The sequence below is a fragment of the Anser cygnoides genome, chromosome 5, assembly GCF_040182565.1.
Source record: "Anser cygnoides isolate HZ-2024a breed goose chromosome 5, Taihu_goose_T2T_genome, whole genome shotgun sequence".
Lineage (NCBI taxonomy): Eukaryota > Metazoa > Chordata > Aves > Anseriformes > Anatidae > Anser > Anser cygnoides.
The window spans coordinates 44,269,695-44,295,105 of record NC_089877.1 but is presented as its reverse complement, the minus strand read 5'-3'; the positions used below and the strand labels follow the sequence as shown (position 1 = coordinate 44,295,105).

At 44.0% G+C, this 25,411-nt stretch overlaps 1 protein-coding gene across 22 annotated transcripts in view; it reads right to left on the bottom strand.

Moving 5' to 3' along the window:
• Nucleotides 1-25,411, bottom strand: part of NRXN3 (neurexin 3) — a 1,012,648-nt gene that overhangs the window by 733,300 nt on the left and 253,937 nt on the right. The gene's annotated exons all lie outside the window — the stretch shown is intronic.

The window sequence follows — 25,411 nt, the reverse complement described above, 5'->3', positions numbered from 1 at the left end:
CATTTATGTACCATAGGGGAAACCACTGAATCCATCTCTTAGCAACCAGAGGCAGCATTTGAACACCCCAAAATTGTTGGCATGAGCTGGAAATCTACCTCCTGCTACCTGCGATTCCAGGGTCACTCAGAATCAGTTCCTCCACGATACTGCACTGGTGTGGCCCAAGTCAGCCAGGTACCCTCATCTTGCCTAGTGGAAGGAACAGGGGACTGTGATGGTAAAGCTTCCAGGAGGACTGTCTGTAGTCCCTTCCTACTCATGCAATCTAGTAGAAAATTGTATGTACAATGGAGTCTAGATAGACCTACAGATCTGCCCACTCCATATGCTTTCTGACTCCCAGCAACAAAAGCAATTCTGAGCATGAACTCTGAGCATGAATACGGTACAAGCAGTCAAACCATCATTGCTTACAATCCATGGCATAAGGCAAGTGCTGGTGGTATTGCCATTGACATTAGTAGTGTTTTTCTGCTTCATTTTGTCTCATTTAGTAATCCTAATACAGATTAGCCAGAATTTGTTAGTACAAGACTAAAGGGAAAATACTTGTCATAGCCTTTCTTGAAAAACAACTGTGTGATGAAATCTGTGCCCTCGCAGCATGAAACAGTACTGACAAAACAGCAGTGTTGCAACAAGAATATATATCATCCTCAAGTGATAGGGTTGTTTTAAGCACACACTTCTGCTATCTCAATTGAGGGTATCACAGAATAAACTCATTAAAAATCTGAGCACTTTGAAAGCAGCAGTAACGTGTGTTTGTGCTTATGAAAGTGTACTGTGTGTCTATACACCCCTGTGAGCAAACAGTAAGACAAACTACTCTACAACAGTACAAGTTGGGAGCCACCTGGCTCAACAGCAGCTTTATGGAGAAAGACCTGGGGGTCCTAGAGGACAAGCCGAACACAAGTCAGCTGTGTGTCCTTTCAGCAAAGATGATCAAGTGCATCCTGGGCTGGATTAGCAGCATGCAACCTGCAGGCCAGGGAGAGCAATCCTTCCTAAGAGACGTGTTAGATCTCATCAGGAGTCCTCTGCCCAGTATTGAGTTCCCCAGTATAAAAATAGCTTCAATATTCTGTGGTGCGTTCAGCACAGAGTTACCATAATGCTTAAGGTGCTGGAGAAGGTGATAGGTGTGGAGAGGCTGAGAGAGCTGGGTTTGTAAAGCTTTAAGGAGAGAGAGCTCAGGGGAAACCTTGGTGCTCTCTACAGCTACTTAACTGGGAGAGCAGAGAGAAGAGAGAGCCAAATTCATCTCAGAGGTGTGCAGAAGGAGGTCAAGAGGCAACTGACACAACTGGAACATGAGAAATTTTGATTCTATATGAAAAAAATGTTTCACCTTGAGGATGGCCCAACATTAGGAAAGACCTAGAAAAGCTCTGAAACCTTCATCCTTGAGAACACCAAAAACTTGACTGCACGTGCTCCTGAGCTGTCTGCTCTAATTGGACTTGCTCTAAGCAAGTGGTTGGGCCTTTGGAGGTCTCTTCCAAATTACTTGATTCAGTGATTCTATTCTGAATATTCTGAACTACCACCAAGGAGTGCAGTGCATATGCTTGTGTCAATGCACAACCAGCCTAAGCACAGGGCTGATATTGATTGCAATTCTGAAAGTCAGAGGCAAGAACTTAACAACACTCTCCACAATGATAATTCCCCTGCCTAGTCACTTCTGATGCATTGGAAGGAAATGTGTTACAATCAAGTCGGACACATGCTCTATACACCTGCAAGTAATTCTGATCACAGAGCTGGCGTCTGAGGGCAGGAGTCAAACACAATCATTACGACTGAGCCATTTTCCCACAGCCACAGATCTGTGAGGCACTGAACACACATTTCATGTCTTTGGGGCAGGGGGGCATGGGTAGTTGCTTGTTCACTCACTACAAGACATATTAACAGGGCTCATTTACAGTTGCTCAACCACTTAGACAAAATCTCACTGGTCTACTCAGTACAAAGGAGGAGGCAAAGAGTAGATTAGAAATCTAAGTGGTAATTTAAGGCAACCACAGCAGACTCATCAAGCCAAGGCATAGAAAACTCAGAGAGAGATAACTCTTACATTCTTACTCTTACCAGTGGTTTTAATGCAAGGTACTATCAACCCACCCCTGTGTGCAACTACATCACCTGCCTGTTTCTTCCAGTCAGCTGTTGCTTACCACCATCAGAAATGGGACCCCACACCTGATCCATCTTTGCATCCTTATTCCCTGCAGGTATATCAAAGAGGTTTGGTAGAACATGACCTACTTCTGTTTTATATATTGTCATAAGTTTCTTTCTTCCTCCCCAGGTTGCTCTGGATAAATATTCAAATTTGCAAATGACCACAACTCTCAGATCTCCCTGGGGCTCCCAGGCCGATCAGACTTCACAACTGTCCCACTCCATGAGTACAACTCCCAAGGTCAATATACCCTGTAAGATACATTCTCTGAACCACTAATTCCTTAACTGCTGTCTGTGGACCTAAGCACATGGCCACATTAAAGGCTTTAGTGCACAGATTAGGCTCCAAGCTCCAAAGAGCTTGACTGCGCGTTCCTCCAAGCTACAGCACAGCAGCAGCCTGACACAGCTGTCATGCCCTGGCACATGAAAGGCTTTTATCAAGCACAACCTTTCCATGCTGGCCTGCATATTAGGATGCTCTGATGTATGCAATGCCTGTGACCAGAAGGCACGTGAGAACCAACAGAGAGCAAGTGATGGGAAAACACATATAGGTTCTCTTCACAATGTATTATTTAGAAGAAAAAAGCCCTGAGTGGGCTGCAGATCTCAGAGTATCTCCGTGTACTTTTGGGCACAGCCTGGTGATATCCGTAAGACCAAGGAGTTGTGAGCCATTTGTTAACTAGTGACCTTTGTGATGCACGTTTCTGAAGGCTCCACAGACTTTCCACAAAAAGGGGATCAGATGCTAAGGGCTCAAAGAATTATATCAAATTGCCCTGTAGTACTTATGGCTTTCATATTCCTTAAACAGTGCTATTGTACCAAAGAGTTTCTGCAGCATATCAAGGCACCTAAACTAAAATAGCTAAATGTAAGACCCAAATCCGTGTCAACAGAAATCCCTGGTTTATATTACATGGAACAATAGAATAAACCCTGGTTTTGCTGGGATGCAACACTCTGCATACATAAATGACATTACCTTGAAGCAATGATCTAGCTGTTCAAGTGTGGTAATGCAGCTGTTTTCCACTGCATCAAAAATAAAGTTTATTTAAAACAGCATTTAGAATATGTTTGCAAACTCTTGACTTATATATAATTCTCAAGATTTAATTTTTAACTCACTTAATATTAGGTAGAAATACAAAAATCAGAATGTGAAAGTAGGTTACTTGGCAGATGTAAGCAATTAAATTTTCCATTTCATTTGTTAACATTAATCTAACCCTATTATTTATTTTAAAACATATTCATGACTAAATTCTCTGCAACAGCTGGGATTTGCAGACCTCTGAGACATGTATGAAACTTAACATTCAGACTTAACCCTTGGCATGTTCAAAGACTCTCAGAAATCACCAGAGTAGAACTGAAACCTAGGATCTTCAAAATGACCACCACGGACCTTTTCCTGGAATGAATGGAGTCATCCCTTGGCTTTGAGGAGGAGGAGAACATTAGCCTTTTCTGACTGATCACTAACACGCACAGCTAGCACATTAAGCAGTCACCACTACTACCCCACTGCAAAGCCTATTTATTTGGCAAGTCTCAGATCTATTCCTGTTCAAATACCCAGATCAGCTGCCATTACGTGCTACAGACTGATAGCAAGAGCAGAAACGAAAGCACGGCCAACAACTACCTGAGCCAAGCTGCTGGCTCTTCTCATCCCTACAGGAACTCCAGAGTTTGCCAAGTCTCAGCTCTCAGGACAGGTAAAGACCAGGGATCTTCCCATACTGTATATGGCCACACTGCCCACTCAGGAGAGCCAGCTGGTAGCTTTTAAATTCCTTGTTGTTTTGTTGTTGTTTGTTTTGTTTTCATGTGAAAAGCTGTTGCTGTGTGCTCTTATCAAAACTCTTCTTACAAAGGATGACTCAAATATTCAAAATTCACATCACTAGAAACTAGAGAAACCTTGACATTTTGACTCATGTATAAAAAAGGGAATGCACAGATTTTGACAGATTTACTCATAGCCAACAACAACAACAAAATCAGTAACAGAAGTAGTGTTTGAGTTCAGGACCTCCTAGCTCCCCGTCTTGGGCTCATTCGATACATTCTCGCATATTCGTGGAGGAAAAGCAAGTTCTCGTTTTTCCCAGTAGTGTCAGGAAGCCACCCCAGCAAAGACTGCAGAGCCTACAAAGTTTTGGAGGATACCTGAAAATAAATAGGCTCTTAAAGCTGGAAATAACAAGTCCAAGAAGCACTGATTCTGCCCATGGGTAGCAAGTTTAATACTCAACAAAAGCAGCATCTCATGTCACAGTTAGGATTTCTGGCCTCAGACAACTAGAAAATACTTAGAAAAACATAAAAAAGGGAGAGTAACTTTCTTGAAGTCTCCTAAAGAAAACTTCAGGTAGTTCTCTTAAAAACAGAAGGCAACTGCTCACCTGCTCACCTCCTCTCAAAGCCCACTGTACTGCAGGTGTACTCCGAGGCAGTCCCTGTCTCACTGGGCTCTGGTTTACAGCCAACATTGGAGCACGTCTTTTGTCAGCGAGAACAGCTAACTCTCTGCACTGCTTCAGAATTAATAACCACTCTAGTGTTTGGTGGGATTTACCTTATCTGAGAGGTTTGCTGTGCTCTGCACTGAAAAGCTGGTGCTGTCTGATAATCTAGGGACGGCCTAACACTGCTAAGTGTCAGGCTTCTCTGCCAAAACCGAACATGTTATTGATGGAGGCAGCAGAACAGCTGGTTACTCCTTTGACCTTCTGTCAAACGAGTCCATATGTAAATGTAAAACAGTTTTTACTGGGCCCTTTTCTCCCTGGCATTTAATGGTTCTCTGCGACTTGGGAAAATCCTACAGGTACAAAACTTACCTTATGAAAAATCTGCTTCTAAAGTTGGCCACTGACAACAGAACCATTACCATTACAATTCACTATGGCCTTCCACCATGGCAGACAGAAAAAAAAAAATCTTCCAGTTAAACTGACCAGGAATCCAGACCACAAGAAAAAATACCCATGTGCTCAAAATATATTGTGGATAGGTCACCAAGCCAGCACAATGAAAATATAACACAACGTTTTAAAACGCAGATATGCAGAAGGCCTAAATATGAAGAGGGAAAAGGAAAAAAAAAAAAAAAAGCAGCATCTCCCACTGATGGCATTCGTCCTGCTGCTCGCAGGATGGGCCTTCCTCACCTGCAGATATGCTAGCAGCATCAGTGGGGTACTGCAGCAGAGCCACAGTACTCAGTGCCTATGAACTTAGGGCACTTGGGCATCAGCTGTGCTTTCAGCAGCATGGCAGGGAAACAATCTAATTTATTTCTGACCAGATGAACGGGTAAGATAATGATCCCAGCAAGTACAACTGAACTGGGAGCTTTGGGGGGAGAAATTTTGTGGCAATCTTCCTGTGCTGTTCACATTGCCAGGTATTCCTGCTTTGTCACTATATAGCTGGGTATGGACCTAACTAAATGTCACAGTGTCAGAGTATACATCTTTTCCCCTTTTCTATATTAATTCTTACTGACAACAATACCCCTAAAGTTTTAAAATTCTAACAGAGCTGAAAGAAATCTTTCGACCTGAGTCATAGTGAAGTCAGGAAAGAATAAATTCTAGCTACGAACAGTATGAAACAAGGAGAAAATAGACTTAGAAGCTGTTGTAGATGATGAGCTTTGAGAGATCACAGCATCACCTCCTCAAGGATGGGGTGGAATCCCAGCGTGGGCAAAACCCCGTGAAATCTGCTAAGAGGTAATTCTGTTCTGGGCAGAAGGGTTGCCCTGGGAGTCACCTATAATATCTACGATCCTCAAATATGTCGCAGAACAATGAAAGATTTATGCTCTCTGAGTCACTTTCACATGTATCTGATGTTCCCTTAGAGGTTAGGGGAGGAGAAATTGTACATCAAATGTCACAAAAAATAAGTCAGCTAGCACTTCTGAAGGACAAAAAAGGTGAACTATTTCCATCAGCCCTCTGAAAGAGCTGTCCAGTGCCTGCATGCTGAAATCCTAATGAAAGCCCTCAGAAGCAAAGCAGCTCATTCAGATTCACATTATTAAAACAAAGCTGGATTGTTTAATAATAATCAGACTGTTACTTTAAAGAGAGGGAGACAGACTCCAGGAACAGTTAAGCAGGAGATTATTGCATCCTCCACTGAATTGTCCAGGGCCTTTTATTGCATTCCTCTTGTCTAGCCTTTAGGCAGGAAAAGAAAATGTACCCAAATAGTTTGGGTTTTGTTTTTTTTTTTTTTCGTAGTCTGACTGTGCTTCACACCACCCAATCGAATCAGTGACACCACTTATCAAATCCTCTCAGAAGGTCCCATGCCTGCTATCTCACACTTTTCTGCTCTCAGTAGTCAAAAGCAAATATTTGTTTGGAAAGTATTACAGAGCTTATTTAATTATTCATGTATATGAAAAATATGGAATCATTCTTCTATGTACAAAGCATCTTCTAAGCTTCACCCACAGTGATGCTGATATGTGCAAGCTTTGAGAGTCGTATCATATACTGCATTTATATTCCACAAACTGTAAAGTAGGACTATCTAAGTCATCTTAATGGCATAATGAGATGGTTAAACCGACTGAATTGGTAAAACCTTACTGAAAGAACATCACTTATAACTTCAAGGAAATTATTATGAATAATTTTTCAGAAGAAAAAGAATTTTTGCTTTTTGAAAATGTTGACTGTAAAATCATAGAATTATGTTAAAATGGAGAAAACTAAGTGCTGAGCTGGAGTGTCACAGTAAAAACAGTAGTTTCCTAAATGCTTACTAGGTTTAAACCATACTAGGTAATGTTTGATTTTCCTGAATAGTGTTATTTATTGTTTCCTCAGTCCCCTCATTCTCACTTATAGTCTCCACATAATTAGGAATTTGGAAGCAGAGAAGAATCACAGTAACGACATCAGAAACTTTGTAGATAAGAATCAATGGAGGACATCTCTCACCACGTTTAAGAGATGTGAAGAACAACGTTAGCCTAGGAGCCTAATGCAATGGTGAGAGGCACTCAAGACTGGGCTCTCTGAGTGCTGATCCCCAATTTTGCACATGCTGTAGCAGCTCTGATCTTACCACTTTCATCTCACCAGTAAGAGCAAAGGAAGGATTAACTTACACCAGAGAACGCCAGCCACCTGGCATGAGTCATGCATGCCCTCTTCTCCACTATCAGCTGCTTCACATATTACCCTTCAGGTCTAGATGAGAATGCTTGTGACAAGGTCCACAAACTGAAGCTCAGAAGAGATCAAGGAAACAATGATACAACGAATGCTCATCTTTCTGTCAAACCTGACTAATCTACTATTCATCTGAACTCTGGAGCTCTCAACGAAAACAAGAGTAAGAACTGCTTTCTCTGGAGATACTGTACTGGAGCTCCAGAGGCCCGGGCTCAATCTTTGTGTACTACTGGCTGTGTCATTGGACAATGCCCTTTGGGCTGGCTCCAGCAAAGAGGAGACTCTGACTCCCTGCACTGCAAAAGCTGCCTAAGATTCCCACAGCCAGCCCCACAAAGTGATTTACCTCTCCTGGCCAGTTTTGCCACCGAGCAGCAGAGACTGAAAGCAAAGAGAAATGACAGTGACTGTATCTATAACCCAAAGGAATCCCCTAGGCTTTTGATGAAAATGTATAAGCAGTTTCCACATATCACGTTCTCATATCTATGACATAGCTAACAGCCTTTTTAGAAGGATAACAGCTTTAATTTTTTGGAGTATGCATCTATTGGAAGTACAGTTTCAGTTCACAGCCACCTAAACAAATCTGAATTCACACCAATGAAAAGCTATTTTGCTCCTCAATCCTGGAAAACTCTTCTTTACTCAACAGTATATTAGTTATTTCAATGAAACCTCATCTGATAGGATAAACAGCATCAGATGTATCACAGGAAACCTCCTGACATACACAGATTATTTAAACCTAGATTCATCAATAAGATGAGTCTCACATCTGCTACTGCCCCTCTAAGTTACCTTTTCTGTCTGTTTCTGAAGGGAAGCAGAAGACAAAAGGGTCTCAGAAGAATCCGAACCTGCATGAATGAACCACTTGCTACAGAAATAAGCCATCAGCATCATTTGCTTCAATACCATACAAAATAGATAAAAAAAAAAAAAAAAGCTTTCATAAAGCCTTTTAGCTAAAACGCTTTTACAACAAAAGTATTAGTACTACAATAATGGAAATGAATAAATAAGATGGCATATGCCTACAAAAGATTACAGCATATGGTTGGTAACATTATCTTTTTGAGCCATCTTTTAAATTGCCCACCAAAATTGCTCTAAATGACAAACTACAGGTGTAGGTGTCAGGACCTGAGCATTTTATCCCTGACTTTGCCACTGATTTAGTGTGCAACCTGAGGCACTTAATTAACCTCAACTGCCTCCATCTGTACTACAAAGATAACAAAAAATATAGGTTAAGTCCTTGAGATCTATGGGAAAAAAGTGCTCTGGAAGTTTAATAGAATTGGTCTTCAAAACAAGGAAAGTTCCACAGCTGTGAGGAGAAGCTGCATGTCCATTCAGAGTATTTGCAGTGTACAGAGTGTCCTGGGTATCCCTCTCCTCACGTATTTTCCATTGTCTGTTAAGTGTAGACAGCTCTACTGTTATCAATTTGCATGGCCTGTCATTTGCAAAGAAACAATAAACTTCAATTATCAGGCTAACTATGGCACTAACTGCTTAGAGCTGTACACATTATTTATATTCCGATCAACTGGCCAAAGAGACAAAAAACAAGTCTGTGACAATATCTTGCTTGACCCCAAGTGAAATGTAACGTTTTTGTTTTGCACTTCCTTAAATGCATTTCTTCAAAAAATGTAAAAAAGCAGAGCTCCATTTCACACTAAAAGCATGAAACACGTTTACTTTAAAAGTGGCGCTCAATAAATCAATTAAAAAAAATAATTTTCCTGAAACAATTTGATATATTCACATAAATTCTCAATTTCTTTTGGCTGAGTTAAGTACGCTTTTCTTTTTTAACCCTCTTCATTTCTCTGAACAATTTTGCTCCCCTCCCTTCCAAGCTCCTGTACATGGAAGAAAAGCAAGGCATTGTTACTGATTTTGTTAAGAGCTCAGACCCCACGACTATGTACTGGGCATAAGAACTTCTTTAGGTTCCTCACCACTGAGCATGGGTGAGGACAATTCCCACTACTGCTGTGTTTATTTTTTCCTATGTTTTTATTTTGCTCTGAATTTCTCCTAGTTTACCCTTCTCCTAGTGCACCATTGTGAAACATAACGATGCTAATCTTTGAAAGTAACACCCAGACGAAGTGTTTCCTCACAGACTGAACATTCAGCAAAATGCAAACTGACCAGAGAAGAGAACATCACAGCACCATGAACATAAAAGTCAAGATGTGACATTCACCAGCCTTACTCTTTGCACAGGTGTCACTACAGCAGGGCTGTTACACTGCCCCTCCGCTGTTATGCATGCAACATGCATGGCAGCACAAGGGGTAGGAGCATGCAAGGGTACAGCTGAGCTGTTCACTCACCATCTTTTTATCTCACATACTTTACTGACTAAAAATTTAGTTACATGGACCATGCTTTTTTTTTTTTTTTTTAATAAAAAAGTGAAGTTTTCTGCCAACAAGCAACATGATATTAACCAGCTCAGAGAGATTTGTTATTCTTCAACAGTAATCCTAGTTGCAATCCCAAATTTCACACTACTGTTGCTCTTCTAGTCTATTAAAAAAAGAGTCAAACTCTAAAAACTTATCCTAATGGTAGGTATTTAGATCTGTTTCTTAATGGGTGCAGATGCAAGAGCACAAGTATTAATCTAACAAAACAGGATGTGTGTTTGGCATATTTTTTCTTTACCATACTGAAGATAAGGTCCTCTCCAAACTTTCTGACCTTGGTAAAAGCCATAACATTAGGGAAAGAAGTGTTAGAAACCTATAGCTGTCTTCCCTGAAGACAGGCTGAGGGAGTAGGGGTCATTCAGCCTGGAAAAGAGAAGGCTCCAGGGAGACCTTACAGAAGCCTTTCAGTGCCTAAAGGGGGCTACAGGAAAGCTGGGGAGGGACACTTGTCAGGGAGCGTAGAGATAGGACAAGGAGTAATGGCTTTAAACTAAGAAAGAGGGAGATTTAGATTAGATATTAGGAGGAAATTCTTCCCTCAGAGGATGGTGAGGTACTGGCACAGGTTGCCCAGAGAAGCTGTGGCTGCCCCATCCCTGGAGGTGCTCAAGGCCAGGCTGGATGGGGCTTTGGGCAACCTGGTCTGGTGGGAGGTGTCCCTGCCCATGGCAGGGGGTTGGAATAAGATGATCTTTAAGGTCCCTTCCAACCCAAACCATTCAGTGATTACCTGCACGCATAGCAGTGTCAGTCCTACTTGGGAAAAAACACAGGAACAGCTGGTGGGAGCCTTCCAAAACCGACCACAGGAACAAACAAAAAAAGATTGAGACCAAGATAGAGAGAAAGGAAGCGCATTCAGGTCTTAACTGGATCCAAGCAGCATGGTGGGAAGAGAAACTCCTACTTCCTCGGAAGGGCATTATATTAGGAAACTAGTGGAAGATCTTAAAGTAAGGTGCTGGAAAGCCAGGAGCCGACAGGCATCAGTGCAAGAGGTGTGCACGCGTAGGCACATGCGCTTGCGTTGGCTGCAGCCTTCCAGCAGGCGTCACACTTGCTGCTGAGCAGGGAGCCCTGTGGGCATCCTTCCAGCACGAAGTGTGAATAGATAAATAGTTAAAGCTAATCACTGTAATAACACGATAATGATCCTCAAAATTATCCTTTTTCAATACCAGAGAGCAGTATTGAAAGCCATGCCCGCAGGAAAGGGGAGATGAGAAGGAAGGTGAAAGCCAAGGTGAGGTGGGAAAAGACGCGGAGCTGGGCAGAGCCGTGCACACGATGGGCACCACGGAGACTGCAGTACCACCAGCTCCTCGGGGCCTCAGCACCACCGAGCAGTGGGCACGCCTCAAACCCAGCACTGCCACGCTACCGAAACACATTGCCAAGCATCACCGCCACCCTTCGTTTATGTTCGTCGTGAGAAATCATTAAGAGCGTTTATGGAAGTAGCAGTCTCCAAACCCAATTTGAGGCACAATCATTCTTCTCAAAACAAAGCCACAGGCAAGGGACTGTTAACAAGCTGGCAGAGCAGCTTTGGCCAGTAATTATTTAGGGGCAAAAATATGTGCATTTGTATGCAATGGGAAACACATTAGGCTTCTGTTATATCTACGCAGCCTGTGTATGTATATGCAGATACAAGCAGTATGGCTGCACAGCACATTCACCCAGAAAAGCAGGAAAAACGCATCCGAACAAACATGACATATACATATATACATACATATATATATACACACACAGAAAGAGCTTTACCCTTTGTTACAGCATGAAAGGAAGCACACATTAGTGGGAAGAGGTTTACAAGAGCGACAAGCACAAAACCAGGTTAGAGCAGCTGTACATGCACACATACAAAACGGGGCAGAACGAACACCCTCATACTCCTCACAGTGCATGTACGAGGGCATGAACCACACCTCCCCACAGAGCTTCAGGGAGCCCACACTTGAGAACCTACACACCTGCATGTACACAGAGAAAACGAATACACCCTGAGTAGGTGTAACTGCAGGAGTGAACGTGTGCAGCGTCGCGGCACAAGCACACACACACGCAGGGTGCGTGCGGGGATGGAGGTGGTGGAAGCGCACCGAGCTCCTGCAGCGTGTCGGGGGCAAGGGGAGGGTGTGCCAGGGCATACAGGCGCATGCTCCAACTCCATCCTGGGCTTTTTCCCTTCCTGCTTGCCTTTTTTTTTTTTTTTCCCTTGCAGCAGAGCAGACTCCATGTCTACAGGGAGGGTGCTTAATGAGTCAAATCCAATCTCTCGAATGCCTTATCAGTTGTGGACAGGCTCGTTTCTGACAGCTGACCTTTCCCACCGCATGCCGCTGAAAAACCCCTACCCCACAACAATTAACACATGCTGAAAACATAATGCTGGAGGAAGGGAAGGCTAGACCATTGCCGACACCACTACAGGCAGAAGGGAAAGAGCGATGCACATAAAAGTAACAGAGCGCAGCTATACGGGGGTTTGATTCCACTTTATTTTGCCATGCACACGATTTATTACCTCCCTTACAGCTTGGCTGTAGCAAAGCTGTGCGCAAAACCAAGGCCCACGTGAGACAAAAAAGGAAAGCAAAGAGGACAGGGAACACTTGTGAGGTATTTAATGGTATTAAGCTCATGCACAAAGAAATATATGTCTATATAAATACATGCAAAGCTGACAGAAGCAGCAAGGAGCTTTAATAGAAAACAACTACACAAGGCAGAGAAGACAAAGACAAGCACCGCTCTGCCATCCTATACCTCTGCTGTTGTGGGACTAGCTCCTACCAGCACACAGATAATTACATTCATTAGAAGAACCAAACAGCATTCAGCTGAGTTAGGAACCTCAGCAATGATAAAACCTGTCAACAACTCTCCTCTACCAACAGGGAGGCTCACCCCATGAAGCGTGCAGCTGCAGTTCCAAGCAAGCAGGAGATGGCTTCTCCTGGGGGCAGGAACACCTAGACATGAAGCAGATGGTATAGGCAGTGGTCCAGAGGAAGGCTCCCAGAAACCCTGCAACGTTCTCAGCTCAGGGTGAGACTAGGTCAAACCATTTAATTGGCATTTTCTGAAGTCTCTCTTCTTTAACATTACAGGAAATCTGTAATAGCTGCATGTCACCAACACGCTTGAAGATCAGACCAGCATATCTCAGACTTCAAGAGCAAACACGCTAGGTACACAGAAATGACATACAAACTTGAACACAGCAATTTTTTCATGATAGTCTCCTTGTATGTGCAAAAGACAGCTTTGCCCATCATTATCAAACGTTTGGGGTTTTGCTGTTACTGCACTAAAAAGCCCCTGCTTGTCCATTTCAGTAGCTCCCTGGGTGTACAGAACTGGGGCTAGGCAACACTCAGGAAAGTTCAGAGGATAAAAATTTGACAGAAGCTCCACAAAACTCATCTGGACACAGCATCTTATTCACCTAGGCACTTGTGGAAAACATAAGCACGCTTCTGAAGATTTTACACGAAATTGAGACAAGACTGATAAACAGGAGTGGAGTAAGAGGTACAAAAGTCAGAGGGGGGAGAAGCTCAGCAGCAGTGCAGTAAACGCTCTGGTTTGGCAGTAACTAGTTCAGTTTAGCATCTCTATCTGGTAGAGATGCTAATGAACAGAGAAGGTACTAAGGCAAAAAGCAGCTTAGCTAATTACTAGAAATATACAGAATCTTCTCTTCAAACCCCACCAAACCAAAAAGACTTTGAAAATAAATATTTCATTTTGGTTTGCTTTTGATTTTGTCTTTAACTGAACCAGTTGTATCAAGATTGGAATTATTTCTTGGCTCTTTTTATGTTGTATATACCTACAGATACATACATAATATACATGGCATATACATTGATATATAAATATTTATTTTAACACATTACAAATTCATGCTGCATATATACTGTAAATATCTTAGAGTAATTCTCAACTCACCTGTTTTCGTAAAATTCTGAAATGATCAACACTATTCAGAATAATAATCACAGCTATTCTATTAGCTCATTCAAAATTTGTAGCTTCATGCCATCAATGAAACATCTTTCACCTTGATATGACTTAGCACCAAGAATAAGCCCAGCTGTTTTTGTTAGTTCAACCTACTGCAAAGAACACTCTTATTAAAACCATCTATAGTTTCTGATACTGGATGTCAATTAGAAAAAAATAAAAACCAGAGCTTCTCTTCAGTACTATAAGCCAAATCCTGATCCCACTGGCCTTAATAAAAATTCGGACTAATTTTATGGTAATCAGTGAAGGTATACCACTGGATGTAAGACAGCAACCATGCTGGTACCTGTGTTCATGTTATTTTCCTTAAGCCCATTGTTAGAAGGTCAGAACTGATGTAATTCTTACTCATACAAGCAATGCCCAGCTGCTGCAAAAATGACTTTTCAAATCTCCCTGCAGGAAGTGTGACACAACCCTTATGTTATAACTACTGTTGAAAAATGTGTTTCTCTGAGTCCAGAAAGGTGCTGCCATTATTTTCCTGGAGATGAGTTTGCCCTGAAGGGTCTTGATTTCTGTGGTTTTGTGGTGGGGATATATATATATATTTAATAGCAAAGACTCATTTTAATCTAAACACCAGGGGGACTTGTATACTTTATAAATATTTTCTAACCTTATTTTAGCAAAGTGTTGTCCCTCTTCTCCATGTTGCCACATTTTAACAACTCCATTAACCCACTGCCACTGGTGTCTTGCCATTTTCAAGCTGAAAGCTGGCCAGGGGGTTGGGGAAGGAGGGCGGGCAGTTTTGGTCAAGACCCCCAGGGCAAACCCTTGCATAATCTCGTGTATGGTCAGGGTTAAGGACCGTTTAAGCCCCTGCTGTGTGGAAAGGATCCCTATTTTTAAAATACAAGACAATTCTGAAAACTGACTTTGCCAAAGTAACCTCCCGAGCCTCCGGGTTAATTGTCTCTTGACAGCTATCTGATCAAATGTGCTCAGTTCAAATAAAAATAAGTGGGTGGGTTGTTGTTTGTTGTGTCCTCCTGTCCGTCCGTCCCCCTCCATAACTGCTAGGTCTGCCACCGCTTTGCAGAGTCACAGACGAGCCAGGATCTCTCTGCACACTATCTCTAGCAACAAAGACGTGGCAGACCAAGTTCTACTCATACCTTCCTAATGCCGTGACCTCCTAGGGGGCCACTGAAGGAGGACTGCTGGCAGAAGTGGCCTTGACATTACACTTTAAGAAGCTGTTCTGTTAATACATGTGTCAGAACAGAAGGTAACTTTTTTTTTTCCCCAGAATTGTGTTGGTTCTGCAGAGCTAAGAAAAATAAGAGGGAAGAAAATTATATATAATTACATAAATTTTTATAATTAGTCTATCTATATATACATATAGATGCAGTTTTATCCTTACACTCAGGCAATTAAAACTAAAAAACACATGGAAGTTCCGTTGAATATATATATATTATTTTTTTCAATTTTACACAACTTTTTCTGGCTTGTAACTGCACTTTAACCCAAGAAACAAAGGGTAACTGTGCAACTTTACTCCAGGAAGACAAAGCAGCAAGGGAGCTCACTGTGAACAGTCGATACCAACACCAAAGCTTTGTACATTTTCCTGACCTGTTTTACCATTAAGCTCCCTCACCTGCAGCACATGGAGAATCACAGTTGTTCCTGCTGCTGCGTATGCACATTTCTGGAAATTCACTTTCCTATTTTTGTGCAACAGTCTGCTACCCAGATTACAAATTTCTACAGTCTGCTTAATCTGACCATAGCGTGATACAGCATTCTTTATTATTATTATATATTACATGCAGAGCTGCTGCCTTCCTCACCAGCCATGCCTCCTTGAATGGCCTCTGCAAGGAACAGTTGTGAAAAAGAAAAGGTCTCAAGTAGATATGATCAGCAAGCAAATAGTTGTGCTGACCTAAAGACTTTATTGCATCCTGATATCACGAGCTCATTGGCCCCTAATATTCCGTGTTTCTTCTCAGTGGAGGTGAATTAAGGACTCATTTCAAAGCTTTTAAGAGAATTGTAGCAACTTCCTAAAGTACCTCTAGTCCTGGGTGACTCGGTGTGTTTTATATGTGCACAACTCATTTCATTTCACAGAACTGAGGCTGACAGACCCCAAAAGACTAAAATGATCCTTGATGGCAATTTTAATCATGAAACAACTCCAATTTCTGATAGTTGTGCAAGTACCCTAGCAGTCTAGGAGGTTTCTGGAGAGCGTGGGAGATAGCTTCCTGACGCAGCTGGTCAGTGAACCTACCAGGGGTGGTGCCCCGCTAGACCTTCTCTTCACAAACAGAGAAGGATTGGTGGGAGATGTGGTGGTCGGAAACTGTCTTGGGCAGAGTGACCACGAAATGGTAGAGTTCTCTATTCTTGGCGAGGCCAGGAAGGGGACCAGTAAAACTGCTGTATTGGACTTCAGGAGGGCTGACTTTGAGCTGCTCAGGACGCTGGTTGGCCGAGTCCCTTGGGAGGCGGTTCTGAAGGGCAGAGGAGTCCAGGAAGGCTGGGCGCTTCTCAAGAAGGAAATCGTGATGGCACAGGAGCGGTCCGTCCCCACGTGTCCAAAGACGAGCCGGCGTGGAAGAAGACCGGCCTGGCTCAACAGAGAGTTGCGGCTTGGGCTTAGCAGAAAAAAGAGGGTTTATAATCTTTGGAAAAAAGGGGGGGCCACTGAGGAGGACTACAAGGATGTAGCGAGGCTGTGCAGGGAGAAAATTAGAAAGGCCAAAGCTCATCTGGAGCTCAGCCTGGCTACTGCCGTTAAAGACAACAAAAAATCCTTTTACAAATATATCAACGCGAAACGGAGGACTAAGGAGAATCTCCATCCTTTACTGGATGCGAGGGGAAACCTAGTTACTAAGGATGAGGAAAAGGCTGAGGTGCTTAATGCCGCCTTTGCCTCAGTCTTTAGCGGCAATACCAGTTGTTCTCTGGATACCCAGTGCCCTGAACTGGTGGAAGGGGATGGGGAGCAGGATGTGGCCTTCGCTATCCATGAGGAAATGGTTGGCGACCTGCTACGGAGCTTGGATGTGCGCAAGTCGATGGGGCCGGATGGGATGCACCCGAGGGTACTGAAAGAACTGGCGGAGGAGCTGGCCGAGCCGCTTTCCATCATTTATCGGCAGTCCTGGCTATCGGGGGAGGTCCCAGTTGACTGGCGGCTAGCCAATGTGACGCCCATCTATAAGAAGGGCCGGAGGGCAGACCCGGGGAACTATAGGCCTGTCAGTTTGACCTCAGTGCCAGGAAAGCTCATGGAGCAGATCATCTTGAGGGTCATCACGCGGCACTTGCAGGGCAAGCAGGCGATCAGGCCCAGTCAGCATGGGTTTATGAAAGGCAGGTCCTGCTTGACGAACCTGATCTCCTTCTATGACCAAGTGACACGCTTGGTGGATGAGGGAAAGGCTGTGGATGTGGTTTACCTTGACCTCAGTAAGGCTTTTGACACCGTTCCCCACAACATTCTCCTCAAGAAACTGGCTGCTCGGGGCTTGGACTGGCGTACGCTTCGCTGGGTTAGAAACTGGCTGGATAGCCGGGCCCAGAGAGTTGTGGTGAATGGAGTCAAATCTGGTTGGAGGCCGGTCACTAGTGGTGTGCCCCAGGGCTCGGTACCGGGGCCGGCCCTCTTTAATATCTTTATCGATGATCTGGATGAGGGCGTCCAGTGCACCCTCAGTAAGTTTGCAGATGACACCAAGCTAAGTGCGTGTGTCGATCTGCTCGAGGGCAGGAAGGCTCTGCAGGAGGATCTGGATAGGCTGGAGCGATGGGCTGAGGTCAACTGTATGAAGTTCAACAAGGCCAAGTGCCGGGTCCTGCACCTGGGGCGCAACAACCCCAAGCAGAGCTACAGGCTGGGAGATGAGTGGCTGGAAAGCTGCCTGGCCGAGAGGGACCTGGGAGTATTGGTTGATAGTCGGCTGAATATGAGCCAGCAGTGTGCCCAGGTGGCCAAGAAGGCCAACAGCATCCTGGCCTGTATAAGAAGCAGTGTGGCCAGCAGGTCTAGGGAAGTGATTGTGCCCCTGTACTCGGCTCTGGTGAGGCCGCACCTCGAGTACTGTGTTCAGTTTTGGGCCCCTCGCTACAGGAAGGACATGGATGTGCTCGAGCGAGCCCAGAGAAGGGCGACCAAGCTGGTGAGGGGTCTGGAGAACATGTCTTACGAGGAGCGGCTGAGGGAGCTGGGCTTGTTCAGCCTGGAGAAGAGGAGGCTCAGGGGCGACCTTATCGCTCTCTACAGTTACCTTAAAGGAGGCTGTAGAGAGGTGGGGGTTGGTCTGTTCTCCTACGTGCCTGGTGATAGGACGAGGGGGAATGGGCGAAAGTTGCGACAGGGGAGTTTTAGGTTGGATGTTAGGAAGTACTTCTTTAACAAAAGGGTTATTAAGCATTGGAACGGGCTGCCCAGGGAGGTGGTGGAGTCACCATCCCTAGAGGTCTTTAAAAGACGTTTAGATGTAGAGCTTAGCGATATGGTTTAGTGGAGTACTTAGTGTTAGGTCGGAGGTTGGACTCGATGATCTTGAGGTCTCTTCCAACCTAGAAATCTGTGATACTGTGATACCCCTCAGAACAGTCTGTGATGAAGGACACGGGCACCGTGGTCAGTTCTGCTTATCCTTCAAGGCCCTGCAGCCCTGCAGGCACCTCCAGACTTCACGTGTGTCTGCTTTTTCAGCACTATAAACAGAAGAAATTGCTAAAACCAAAGCATAAACACAGCTCTTTCTAGAACAGACTGTATCTTGTGTGCATAGCGCTGCATTAACATTGCATAACCAGTGAGGACAAAATGCAGTTGGGTACATGATCCTTCCTAGCTGCAAGCGAAGTTTAAAGGGGCAGAAGGAAATCAGAGCAATGGGAGACTTGGCTTTGCATGGTAAGCAGGCATGGTCAGAGTGATCATGAGAGGCTGGACGTTCATGTTTCTGAGCAATAAGCAAGGGTGTAGAATACTGTGAAGCGTCTGATGTAGTCTTCCATAAGCAGTAAACGCAAGGCAGCTCATACTTTAATGGCAATATGCTAGATTAACTCACGTTCTCTTAGTGTACACATAAGTGTACACATGTGCTTATTCTGAATAGGTAAACTCGGAGTCTAGCTTGCCTTAGAGTGATTTGTTAATACGGCAACGGTCTGAGTCAGCTACCTCCCTTCCAGCATCACCAACATGATGTTATTTTTAATCCTTTCAGCATTCGCGTTTTTCACTAACACGTTCTGGGACTCTTCCCAATCTCCCTGGGTGGTACTGAAGACAAACTCATGGTTTCCTCATTTTAACTTCAAATGTCAATTGCTCCAGCCCTCTTTCACCCCCTTGGTTGCATCTTCTATGAATCATTAACTCATAAACACAATCCATAACCTGTAACATCTGAGTTTATCAGTTATTTCCCTGCTGCTGCATCTGCTGTCCTGAGCTTCCACTGGGATCAGCATACACTTCTGATAAAGGGATGTTTGCTAACTGCTTCGATATTGATGTGTTTACAGTGAACATCAGCACAAAGGGAAGGGGAATAATAGATTAGGAACCAGTTCAAGAAGGTTATTTTTCTAACACTTACGAAATGCATGTGGTTACAAACAGGCTTCGTAGCATTATTTCAACCAGAAAAACTACAACTGGCAGAATTTTTATTATTATTTTTTTTACCATCTGGTATCACACCCCAGCAATCAGCTTTAAAGGCAGATACCAGAGAAATAACTCATACTTGATGTTCCTGCTTGACTCCAAATAAAAGTCGAAATGCCCTTGCAGACTGACCCAGAGAAGCTCAGATTATGAAATCAACAGATGACCACAAGAAAGGAGGCTTGTTAAGTACTAGCTCATCATCCTCAATTCCAGTTTTGCCAGTCAATTTTCTAGATGTTACTGCCAGTCTGCTAGAGCTCTCTGACTTTGCCTTCTGCTCACCAGCGTTCACGTGGATCACCTCTGTGGGGCAATCACACGTCTGCAGGGGAGAAGAGCACTGGATAGGCTGTTATACACAGCGCACACACGACAAACTTGTACAGAAAACGAGCAATGCAACCCACTCAACAACTGCCTCAGCAGAAGCCATCAACTGAATTAACTGTATTACATTCCTGTCCTGAGCAACTTTCTGAACCGCACAAGGCTCTGATCTGTCAGCTGTCCGCAAGGCATTTCAATCCAAGGTGACTCTCCTAACCTTGGACTCCTATCTCACATCTAAGTGCTTTCTATTTAGACTGTTAGTGGTAAACAGGAGCATGAAAGGCAAACGGTGAAAGGGGCAGAAGAACAGAACAGAGATCCAAAACGCCAAAAATGAGCGTCTCCTCTTAAGAAATGCAGCCACAGGAAGGGCTCCCTTTAGAAGATGGGGTCTTCGCTGTTTCCTGGGTGAATCCACGACCTCACACGCGTAAGCACAGACACAGTCAGAGCCTCTGCCCTGGGGAAGCAGGCGGTGCCTCCCGGGCGGCTCTCGTTCCATCGGCACTACGGGCACACTGCCCGCTCGGCACAGCAGGCACGCACAAACATGCAAGGAGCCTACACACATGGGGGAATGAACCACCATTAAAGTGCATACGTTGGGTTTGGACCCACACGTGTAACATGTCTGTACATGCAAATAGATGCAGACATGACGACGTGCATGCTGGGTGTGAGTGCTTCTGTACATGTATGTGCAGGCAGGTGCCACACATTTGCATGAGCTGGGCAAGGTTCCTTTCTCTGCCTCTCTCTTTTTCTTCACTGAATGGGAAAAGGCTGTCAGCAATTTCCTTCTGTCAACAGCTGGGAGATGCTTTTCTGCAGTTAGCTGCAATTTGTTTCAATTATGTGTATTAATCATAGCCTGTTCCTGATGGTATTCTTCAAAAAAAAAAATCAGGGTTTTTCTTTTTAACAAGCCATTTCCTCTCTCACGATGGCACTTAATGACTGACTGCAGGTTTGTTGGGAGAGGAGAGGGGGAAAAAAAAGAAAGAAAAACCCAGACGCTTCCATCTTCGCTTATTTCATTAATAAGCGCCATGGCTCAAGAAGCCAGCAGGGAATGCAATTGGAGCAGGGGTCAGCGCACTGACATTTCAATTGTGGAGAGAAAGCTCTGAACAAGGTTTATATCTAAAAATCTCCTAGCTTAGGAGAGGTGGATGGAATGACAATGATAAAGGATTTTTGAACTCCAACTTGCTTCCACTGTAACCTAAAGCAGAAAAATCAGTAAACCCCATGTAAATTAATTTCTCACTTGTTTTGATATCCTAAAACAGAAGTCAATTTTAAAGATGCTGTGGAAAATGTTGAAAGACTGGGTAACTTGGCTGCCCAGTAGTTACTCCCACAGTCTGTTGGAACATAACCTCCTCATCAGTGAGGATGAATGGGATTTTACCAGGTGACTGCACATTAAGCTGTGATGTTTCAAAGTTTCCTGTTTCATGTGTGACTTCTAACAAGACTTCTAAGGAACAAGCTCTTAAAAAAAAAAAGGAAAGAAAATCAGGTATGTAGGGTGTATGCTGACACTGTGGAAATATTCTAATGAAATAAGCTTCTTTAAAGAAAGACGGTGGCATCCAAGGGCACAAGTCAAAAGGATCCTTACTTCCTCCCTTTTACCTCGTTTTCTCTACTGTTTTTAATCTTACCTGCTATTGTATTAAAGGCTCATCCCACTCATTTGTTATTAACCAAAGCAAGGGTCATCTAGCTCAGGGAACTTACGAGTCATAGTACAGATCTTACTCAGAGGTGTAAGTGTTTCTGGGAAACTGCTAAGATCCAAGCAATAGGTACTTACTGCCCAGCCCTGGAAATTTATAAAAGTGATCCAAGTACTGAGAACGCAGATGATTTCCAAGACAGGATCAATCTACTTTATCAACGGTTGGGTTAGAGGAACCCCAGACGCGTACTGCTTAAAACAGTGCTGCATTCAGTCACTGCAAGATTCACTTTCTAAGAATCTGCTTAGTAAGATTTGCTGACTCCATCACACTTAGGGAAAAGATGAATGATCCTACTGTAGGTCCATATGGCACACTGTGTATAAATATATCACTTAGGTAATTTAGGCCTACTCTTACCTTAAGATATAATGGCACAGATACTCCAGTTGGGTATACAAAATAAAAGGAGATCTCCTGTAATCATCATATTGACAATGAAAAAAGCTTGAGTACAGATATTGTTATACTAGATGAAAATAGAACTTTGGTGGTAATAGTTTCTTTTGATAAGGTATTTAAGGCATAAGCTACGCTAGCAAAAGAATTCATAAGGAAAACCTGTATTCAAAGGAGCTCTTTGCATGCTGTGTCTCTAGACCCCTCAGGCATGAGCCTCTGAGAGGTCCTGCATCACGCAGGTTTTCCAGGACCAACACCAGGCAGGGGTGAATCGACGTGATCCCTGACACAGCGACAATGTTAACTGCAGCACGAAGGGACTGGGCGGCTGCCAGAGCTCTGCCACATGGCGTGATTAGGAGCGCATACCGCACAGATGGTGTACATTTTGTGGGAGGAGGAGATGCTACAGCTTCCTACTCTATAGCCATCAGATGCATGTCTGGACACCGACAGGCAGCAAAGGTCACTCGTATAGACGTGGCTATACCCACAGGAGTGCAAATCAGTGAGGATTTCATGTGTCTTTGTATGGAGACATGGAAATAAGCTGCACTGGAAAGACTATGCTTTTGCTCACATAAACTACATCCACACTGACAGTCCTTCCCCAACGTCACAACAGCTTTTTAATTGAAGCAATGAGTTTCACAGGCCTTGATTCATGCCCTCTAAAACGCAGGTACCTGAAAGTTCACAGCTCAGTTCAAAGCCCCTGCACCTCACCCAGCAATCAGACATGCCATATGTCCATGGAGTTACTGTCCTCCTCTTACAAGACCCAAAAAGGGACCATTTGCCACCAGTGCACCTGGTTCTGTGGCATTCCAGATTCACAGAAGCAGGACTTTTAGAAAAATCACCCCATAGCAATCACAAAGTAAATTTAGCTGTGGATAATTAAGATGCAAAAGCGAGACAATGTTAGAAACAATTCAGAAACCAGCGCGATCCACAACCCCGATACTAACTGCTCCACCTCTGGGCACTCTGTAGCCAGTAAATAATGCACACAAATTCTGGTGCCAGAAGAGCAGGAGAACACCTCTTCCATTAACTCCATCCTCCACGCTTCCATCATAAACTTCAATTACGGTGTGTTGAACTTGTCAAACTAAAACATGGTCCACAGAAACATGTTGGCTGAAGGCTTGTCAAGCAAAGTTCATCCTTACCAGATTTATACTGATGTGCACACAGAGACATAGGTTTAAACTAGAAAGAAAATGAGAAGCCTGAGAGGAGAAAAGAGCTTGGAGCTTCACAGAGCTCATGGGCTTCGAACACAGCATGTCTCCAGTATCAGGAACAAGACACCCAAAAGAGATGGAGAACATGACAGGGGATGTAAGAGAGCAGAGGTGGGGGAAAGAGAAAAGCAAGGATGCAGGGAAATAAAGAAACAACAGGAAGTGAAGGAAGAAGGGATGAGAGCAGAGATAGACAGAAACAGGAAAAGGAGAGGGAGAAAAAGAAGAGGGAATGACAGAAGTGATAGACAGAAGGGGAGAGAAATCGCTGCTGGTACAGTAACAAATAAATCCCTGCAGCATGACAAGCGTCTGCTGAAGCATTTCATTTCCCCGCAGCATAATGGTGTGTTATTGCCCATTATCTGTTCTGTCAGTGCCAGAGTCGATATTAAATGAGGGGCAGCTGCATTTAGCTGCCATTTTTCAGCTGTCTCGCCATCACCATGGAGACCTGGTTGTTTTTTGATGAACCTGGCTGCAAGCAGAGGGGCGCGTGCATGCGGGGGGAGCGAAGGACAGAAAGCAGCAGTGGAGGAAGGGGGGCAGCCCCTCACAGCCCTGCAGGCACCACCCGGCCAACACTGCCAGTGCGCCATTAATATGCAGGGGGGTTGGTGACCAGCGTCTGCGTGGGGCTGTGACTTTCACAGGTGCTGGCGATTGTTCCTTCATCCTTCTGCCCTTCTCATTACCCTACACCCTCCTTGCTGTAGTGACAGCAATCCTCTCTTCCTCGCTCACAGCTCTGCAGCAGCACCTCCGAGGCTGTTGGAAGCCATGACAAGCCAAGCCTCTCCAAGACCACATAGCAGGGCGAGGAACTTTAGTATTGCTAAAATACTTATCAGGGAACTGAGGCACAATGAGAGAGGGCTTGATGCCCTCTCTGAGTGTGCGAGCGCCAGGAACCAGCAGGCCAGTTCTGACTCCAGTGTAAATATTTTCAGTTTGCCCACACTCACTGGAAGATGCTTATCTCTTCTTGAGGGTCTTGGTTTTTTGTTTTTTCTATTTTATATATATTTTTTTTTAGTTAAGGGTTTTAGAAATCTACTGGAGAGACTATCACAGTTTAAAAAAAAAGTAGATTATATCTACCTTAAATTAAGTGGAGACTGGCTGCACTCCTTGACTTTTAAACATGGAGCTTGTAATTTTAAGCAATCAGAACAGTCTCAAATATGATTCTCCTCACCTTAACTAGCTCACTTCCCACTGATTCCTGAGCATAGCTCAGTAATTACAATACGCCAGCGACCACTCCCAGTACCCAGTTTGCTCGTGGCCACCTTGTTTTGAATGTCGGTGAGGACAGAGACAGACCATCCTGCCTCAGTGCCAGGCAATGTGCCCAGCCACACTCAGCTGTCTCAGTAGAGACACCCAGGCAGTCCAGCCAGGGGAGAGCCAGGACAGTAGTACCAAACTACAATGACAAAGACCTTGCTGGCATTGCAATCCTAACTCCACCCATTCTAACTCTCCATCGAGGGCCCGATTTGCACAACTCTACTTATTAAACAAGTTGGATGCAGGAGCAGAACAAAGGCGCCATACCTTGTCTGTAAGCCTGCGAATACTCATACCTCAGCCTGCTGAGATATATCCTCCTAAACAAATAAACAGGAAAACAAGATCAATAATTTCACTCAAACTGACAAGGATAATGGGATGCCCAAGAAGAAAATCATAGCCTGAAGACAAGTACCAAGAGCACTTCCAGGGTCTCACAATTCCCTAATGCTAGAGGTGGGGATATATTAATCGTCTGCTGCCTTTTAGCTTAGATAGCCCTCTTCTCTTTGCTGTTTTTCTTCTCCTTTCCACTCCCTCTGCTTTCTCTGTGCTTTTCTTCATCTGACTGCTCATTTGTTCATGCTGTCCAGCGTCTCATAGCAAATACATTTCACAATATCCATGAACACATACCTAGAAAAAATCCTATAATTTCAAGAAATCAGTAGGGTGAAGTTCAGTCTCACGCTGCCTTCGTCACAAAGCCTTATCTTTAAAAGCCCCCTAAGAAACTTAAATCCAGGTCACTTCAACAAATGTGATTCCACTTGACATACAAAAGTATTCCTGAGACTTCCAGTCAATGGCAAAC